The sequence below is a fragment of the Ranitomeya imitator genome, chromosome 4, assembly GCF_032444005.1.
Source record: "Ranitomeya imitator isolate aRanImi1 chromosome 4, aRanImi1.pri, whole genome shotgun sequence".
Lineage (NCBI taxonomy): Eukaryota > Metazoa > Chordata > Amphibia > Anura > Dendrobatidae > Ranitomeya > Ranitomeya imitator.
In genome coordinates this window covers 714,877,842-714,885,726 of record NC_091285.1, presented here as the reverse complement: position 1 = coordinate 714,885,726, position 7,885 = coordinate 714,877,842, and positions in this window count along the sequence as shown.

The window sequence follows — 7,885 nt, the reverse complement described above, 5'->3', positions numbered from 1 at the left end:
AGGATGACTGGGTGTCCTTTTTGCCTTTGGCTGAGTTCGCCCTTAATAATCGGGCCAGCTCGGCTACCTTGGTTTCACCGTTTTTCTGCAATTCTGGGTTCCATCCTCATTTCTCTTCTGGACAGGTTGAGTCTTCGGACTGTCCTGGTGTGGATACTGTGGTGGACAGGTTGCAGCAGATTTGGACTCAGGTAGTGGACAATTTGACCTTGTCCCAGGAGAAGGCTCAACTTTTCGCTAATCGCAGACGCCGTGTGGGTCCCCGACTTCGTGTTGGGGATCTGGTTTGGTTATCTTCTCGTCATATTCCTATGAAGGTTTCCTCTCCTAAGTTTAAACCTCGTTTTATTGGTCCGTATAGGATTTCTGAGGTTCTTAATCCTGTGTCTTTTCGTCTGACCCTTCCAGATTCTTTTTCCATACATAACGTATTCCATAGGTCATTGTTGCGGAGATACGTGGCACCTATGGTTCCATCTGTTGAGCCTCCTGCCCCGGTTTTGGTGGAGGGGGAATTGGAGTATATTGTGGAGAAGATTTTGGATTCTCGTGTTTCAAGACGGAAACTCCAGTATCTGGTTAAATGGAAGGGTTATGCTCAGGAGGATAATTCCTGGGTTTTTGCCTCTGATGTCCATGCTCTCGATGTTGTTCGTGCCTTTCATGTGGCTCATCCTGGTCGGCCTGGGGGCTCTGGTGAGTGTTCGGTGACCCCTCCTCAAGGGGGGGGTACTGTTGTGAATTCTGTGGCAGAGTTCACTCCTGTGGTCACAAGTGGTACTTCGGCTGATTCTCTCTGGGATCTTCCGTTTGTGGAGGAAAGTAGTACTGCAGCTTCTGAGTTTCCTCCCTCAGGTGATCTGGTGAGCTCGTTAGCTTCTTCTCTACTTAACTCCACCTGATGCTTTGATCTATGCTTCCTGTCAATGTTTCAGTGTGGGACTTGTTTTTTCCCTGGATCATTCCTGTGGCCTGCTGCTCTGCAAAGCTAAGTTTTGCTTATGTTATTTTGTTGCTATTTTTCTGTCCAGCTTGCTTTATTGGTTTTTCTCGCCTGCTGGAAGCTCTGAGACGCAGAGGGACCACCTCCGTACCGTTAGTCGGTGCGGAGGGTCTTTTTGTCCCCTCTGCGTGGTTTTTTATAGGTTTTTGTGCTGACCGCAAAGTTATCTTCCCTATCCAATGCATTAACCTAACGATCCCTGTGTGGCCTATTTATAATAAAAAAAAAAAAAAAAAAAAAAAAAGGTTCCTCGCATCATGTTCTCATACACTTTATGCAGTATTAGCCCTCTGTGTCTGTACTGCTACATACTTAGGCAGGTAACTGGTTCATGCAGCTTTACATGAACACCTGAGCCTTACACTATAGCTGGTCCGAATAACTAAAGCAATTGTTACCATCCACCTCTCGTGTCTCCCCTTTTCCCCATAGTTTGTAAGCTTGCGAGCAGGGCCCTCACTCCTCCTGGTATCTGTTTTGAACTGTATTTCTGTTATGCTGTAATGTCTATTGTCTGTACAAGTCCCCTCTATAATTTGTAAAGCGCTGCGGAATATGTTGGCGCTATATAAATAAAATTATTATTATTATTATTATCCTCGTTCTGTTCAGCTAGTCGGGCCTCACTTTGCTAAATCTGTTTCATCTCTATGTTTGTGTTTTCATCTTACTCATAGTCATTATATGTGGGGGGCTGCCTTTTCCTTTGGGGAATTTCTCTGAGGCAAGGTAGGCTTATTTTTCTATCTTCAGGATTAGCTAGTTTCTCAGGCTGTGACGAGGCGCCTAGGTTCTGGTCAGGAGCGCTCCACAGCTACCTTTAGTGTGGTTTGATAGGCTTAGGGATTGCGGTCTGCAGAGTTCCCACGTCTCAGAGCTCGTTCTATTATTTTGGGTTATTGTCAGTTCACTGTATGTGCTCTGACCTCCATGTCCATTGTGATTCTGAATTGCCTTTCATAACACAATACCATCAGGGAGGGGTTTGGACCCTTTCACATTTTGGTCTTCAAAAATAGATGAGTGGCCTGAGCTCGCCTCACTCGCCTTGGAGGTCTTATCGTGCCTAACAGCCAGTGTTCTCTCAGAACATGTCTTCAGCGCTGCTGGTGGTGTCCTGACGGATAGTGTTGAGCATTCCGATACCGCAAGTATCGGGTATCGGCCGATATTCGCGGTATCGGAATTCCGATACCGGGTTCCGATATTTTTAGTGTATCGGAAACCGGAATGGGAAATTCCCATCATGCAAACTCCCGGGTTTTTATGAATCAGCCAATGAGGAATGATTTGAAGTGTGGGCACATCCTGTTCTGCATAGTGGGCATGTAACTACTGGCATGGCTGTGATTGGCTGCTGAAATGATGTCACGACGCCCTTTAAAAGTCAACGCCGCCATTTTGCACTCACTCTGCTGTGAATTCAGTTAGGGACAGGATGCTGTGTTCTGTCTGAGGGCCAGTTTAGAGATTGCGATTTGCTTAATTGTGCTTAAAATTGCTAAATTAGCAACCGCTGTGTGTTCACCTTGCTTTTGCCTTGCAGCGCTGTTCACAGCTGTCTGCAAGGTCTGTGTGTGAGTGCAGGTCACTCTGCTGTCTGTCCATCGCCATAGCCGATTGTGGTCAGCTCAGGGTGCTTCACTGCCTCATACTGCTTAATCCTTTTTTTTTTGGCAATTAGTGCAGCCTGCTGCACATTTTTTCACATATATCCTATATTAGTGGCTTTCCATCTGTATCCTGCTAGGTTGTGGAAAATCACTATATAGGATTAGATAGAGGAGCTTTGTTTGGCCTTACAGCGTCGATCACGGCTGTCTGCACGGTCTGTGTGCGAGTACTGCACTCACTCTGTAGTGTCTGTTCTACAAAACAAACCCAAAGTTCACCAAACACTCCACTTTCCTGTTGTGTAGGCTACATGAGCGCATAATAAAGTCTAGTCCACACTCCCTAAAATAAGTGTTTCTTATACCTGTTAGCAGCTGTTCAGGAATAAGCACACTAAGCCGTTAGTACTTTTCTGCCTATCTTTATCACTCAGTCTATCATGATGAAGAAGGCAGGGAGTAAGGCACGTGGGCGTGGGCATGGAGCAGGGAGAGGACTTGGGGATTCTGCGCCAGCTGCGGGCACCGGTGACTCACCATCCCCCAGTTTCAGCAGGGAGCAGACCTTCAGGCGCAGCTTTGTCGGAGCTCGTCATACCCCGCTGCTGCAGGACATACAAATTGAAGCCGTTGTCGGATGGATGGCAGCTAACGCATCGACTTCAATTAGTGCCACATCCTCTCAGGCACAGAGCACTGAAGAGCAACCATCTGTCTCTTCACCACCTGCCAAATTACCCAGGCAGTCAGAGAGCCCAGGACAGGAGCCATCTCTACTTCTGTTCTCTGAATCTCTTGGCTTCGAAACAGGGGGCCCGCCAAGCAGCTTTCGAGAATCAGAAGAAGAGGCTGTATGCAGTGATGCGCAACAGCTTTGTCTCTCTGAATCAGAATAGGCGGGTGGGACATGCCTCCGGTTACCACTTCTCAGTGCGCATCAGATGAGGAGACCCAGGTGCCAGATTCTGGTGCGTACTGTGCTGCCGAGACTACCCAGGAGAAGCAGTTGGTGGCAAAGGGTAGCGTAGATGATGAGGTCCTCGACCCATCATGGCGTGAGGACCAGGAAGGTGGTGAGAGCAGCTCAGAGGAAGAGATTCCCCAAATGGCTGGGAGAGGGAGGGGGAAGACTGCGGCGACTGGAGCCTCCACTTCGGCACCCATTAGGAGCATGCCACTTCCAAAATCCAAAGCGCACGCTCCCAAGACTTGCACTGCCTGGTCCTTTTTTGACACAGTTGCAGATGACATTTGCTTTGTCAATAGCAAGCTGTGTAGTCAGAAAATCAAACGAGGTAAAAATGTCAGCAACCTCAATACCTCAAACATGTGGAAACATGTGCCGAACAAGCACACGGTGGAGTTACAAAAACACACTGAAGACCTAGGCCAACATCCAGCGGCACCTACCACCTCTTCAGCTCGTGTTGTTGCCTCTTCCTCCAGCTCACACACTGCTGGTTCGGCATCCTCACAGGATCGCCATGGAAGAACCTCTGGCACTGTTGTCCAGAGACCCAGTGTAATTCCACCCACAGCACCACGTTCCCAGTCATCCTCACACTCCCTGCCCAGTCTACAGCCATCACTAGCACAGGTATGGGAGAAAAGATGGCCATTCTCGGCAAACCACCCACGAGCACAGGCTCTGAATGCAGGCATTGCCAAACTTCTGTCACTGGAAATGCTCTCATTCAGGCTGGTGGAGACTGACAGCTTCCGTAACTTGATGGCATTGGCAGTCCCACATGTGCCCAGCAGCTTTTATTTCAGCAGGCAAGCCGTCCCTGCCTTTCAAAAGCATGTGGAGGCAAACATCAAACATGCGCTACTAAACGCCGTTAGTAGCAAGGTCCAAATCACCACCGATGCGTGGACCAGTCACCATGGACAGGGATGATACCTTTCCCTCACTGCCCATTGGGTCAATGTTGTGGAGCCGGGTACAGACATGGCGAGTGGCGCTGTACGTGTACTGCCAATGCCAAGGATTGCAGGAATCCAGTCTGTGCACATTGACTCCTCCTCATATTCCAGTTCCTCAGAATCATTGCTGCAGGAGCCGTCACGGTCTACCTCCACCTTGACCTGTGAATAGTGTTGAGCAGTCCGATACCGCAAGTATCGGGTATCGGCCGATACTTGCGGTATCGGAATTCCGATACCGAGATCCGATACTTTTGTGATATCGGGTATCGGATCAATAGGGATGTGTAAAATAAAGAATTAAAAACAAAAATATTGATATGCTCACCTCTCCGGCGGCCCCTGGACATCACACTGCTAACCGGGAGGCTTCTTTGTTTAAAATGCGCGCCTTTAGGACCTGCGAATGACGTCCCGGCTTCTGATTGGTTGCGTGCCGCCCATGTGACCGGCACGCGACCAATCAGAAGCCGTGACGTCATTCGCAGGTCCTCAATTCCTAGAATTAGGAGTTTAGTGAATGAGAATGACGTCGCGGCTTCTGATTGGTCGCGTGCCGCCCATGTGACTGGCACGCGACCAATCAGAAGCCGCAACGTCATTCTCATTCACAAAAACTCCTAATTCTAGGAATTGAGGACCTGCGAATGACGTCACGGCTTCTGATTGGTCGCGTGCCGGTCACATGGGCGGCACGCGACCAATCAGAAGCCGGGACGTCATTCGCAGGTCCTAAAGGCGCGCATTTTAAACAAAGAAGCCTCCCGGTTAGCAGCGTGATGTCCAGGGGCCGCCGGAGAGGTGAGCATATCAATATTTTTTATTTTAATTCTTTATTTTACACATCGCTATGGATCCCAGGGCCTGAAGGAGAGTTTCCTCTCCTTCAGACCCTGGGAACCATGAGAATACCTTCCGATACTTGATGTCCCATTGACTTGTATTGGTATCGGATATCGGTATCGGCGATATCCGATATTTTTCGGGTATCGGCCGATACTATCCGATACCGATACTTTCAAGTATCGGACGGTATCGCTCAACACTACCTGTGAACGCTTACCTGTTACAACTGATATGAGCACAGCTGTGGCCAAACATCAACAGGCCATACTTAAATGAATTTCTTTGGGAAATCAAAGCCACACAGCGCAGGAGCTCTGGAATGCCATCAATTCTGAGAGCGACAAGTGGTTTGCGCCAGCAAATCTCCAGACAGGCATGGTAATGTGTGACAATGGCCGAAATCTGGTGGCAGCTTTGGCCCTTGGCAACCTCACTCACATCCCATTTCTGGCACATGTGCTCAATTTGGTTGTACAGAGTTTTCTGAGGGACTATCCTGATCTTGAGGCACTGCTGCCCAAGGTCCGCCTTGAGTGTGCTCTCTTGCGGCGTTCCAGCATGGCCAGATCGCGCATTGCAACTCTGCAGCGCGGATTCCGTCTTCCGGAACATCGCATCATATGTGACCTCCCCACCAGGTGGATTTCCACGTTACATATGTTGGAGCGGTTGTGTGAGCAGCAGCCAGCAGTAATGGAGTACCAGCTGCATCAGGCACAAAAAAGTCGCAGTGCGTGCCGTTCAGACTTCACAACAACTGAGTGGGCCACTATGAAGGACATCTGCCAGGTTTTGCGGGCCTTTGATGAATCCACGCGGATGGCTAGTGCAGATGATGCACTAGTCAGCATGACTGTCCCCCTTATTGCTTGCTTGAAAGAACCCTGCAAGCGCTAAGGGATGAGGTGGTGGAAGAGGATGAGGAGTCAGAAATGCCATCGGCTTCTGGACAGTCTGCGCGACGTGGTTCCTCACAAAGGACTAGGCAGGGGACCTTTGGTGAGGAGGATGAGGAGGAGTCAATGGAGGAGGAAGACATCTTTCCAGAGGAGGGAGTTACACAAATCTCCAGTAGTCAGTATGTAGAGCAAGGGTGGGGTGATGCAGAGCAGGCAGACATCACGCCTCAAGCAGGGGGCAGCGTTTCTTGGCCAGTTGGCAGTTTGCAGCACATGGTGGATTTCATGCTGCAGTGCCTGAGAAACGACCGCCGCATCGCCCACATACTTGCCTCGACTGATTATTGGGTGTACACCCTCCTCGACCCGCGCTACAGGGACAATTTCCAAACCCTCATACCACCGTTGCAGCGGGAGCGTAAAATGCGGCTGTACCAAGACACACTGGTGCAGTCCATCATCTTCTCCAGTCCAATCGCGAGAAGTGCTGCGCCTGCTACTTCTTTACAAAGCAGCTCTGTGCGTAGAGGCAGTGGAGGAATCTCTACACAAAGAGGTAGCAGGAGCAGTGGCCCAGCACAAGCCAAGACCAGTCTGTTCCAACAGTGGCAAAGTTTTGTGTGCCCGCCACAAATGTCTACACCATCACTGACGTTGACAGATCCAGTCAGCAGGAGGCCCTGTTTCCATCAGATGGTGACAGACTACATGTCTTGCACTCTCAACGTACTCCCAGACGGCTCTTCCCCCTTCAAGTTTTGGGTCTCTAAGCTGGATACATGGCCAGAGCTTAGCCAGTATGCATTGGAGGTGCTGGCTTGCCCTGCTGCCAGTGTATCGAATGCGTCTTTAGTTCTGCAGGTGGTGTACTAACAGACCGTCGCATGCGACTATCATCCGATAACTTTGACCGGCTTACTTTTTTGAAAATGAACAATGCCTGGATCTCACAGGAATTTGCCACTCCTCTTACCGATTAAATAATTGGTTGCCAACAGTATCCAGGTCTCCAGCTGTGTTCATGTTTCAACCACCTGAACTTTAATCCCTGGGCTCCAACACTGCCAGTTGCTGCCCAGAAGTGCCGGCTGCACAGACAACACATGACCCAGTGTTATTGGGTTTCAGTAACGTCTGCTGATCCCCAGCTGTGTATCCGGCAACGTGTCCAGCGACCGCCACGCTGGCACTACAACCGCAATTAAAGGGAACCTTTCCTCCCCCCAGGCGTCTGTAACTGAAAGAGCCACCTTGTGTAGCACAAATGCTGCAGAAGGAACTGGTGGCTCCTTTAGTTCTGTTTCTTGCACACGCTGCACTTAACACTTATAAAATATGTGTCCCCTCATACCGTGACACCGTCCCGTAGGTGGGACTTTCCTTTGCTATGAGACGTAGCACAGCCGGCATTCATACCCCCCATCGTGCCGAGCGCCGCCTCCTCAGCATTGTTTGCATCGGTCCCAGAGCCTGCGCTGTTATGTTTAACCTTGGGCATGCACAGTTAGCGCAGCCCATCTTCTGCCATCATTTGATGTCATGCTGACTGTGCCTGTGCAGGCGCGCTGCCAGAGATCACGCCCCGCAGTGTCTTCTGA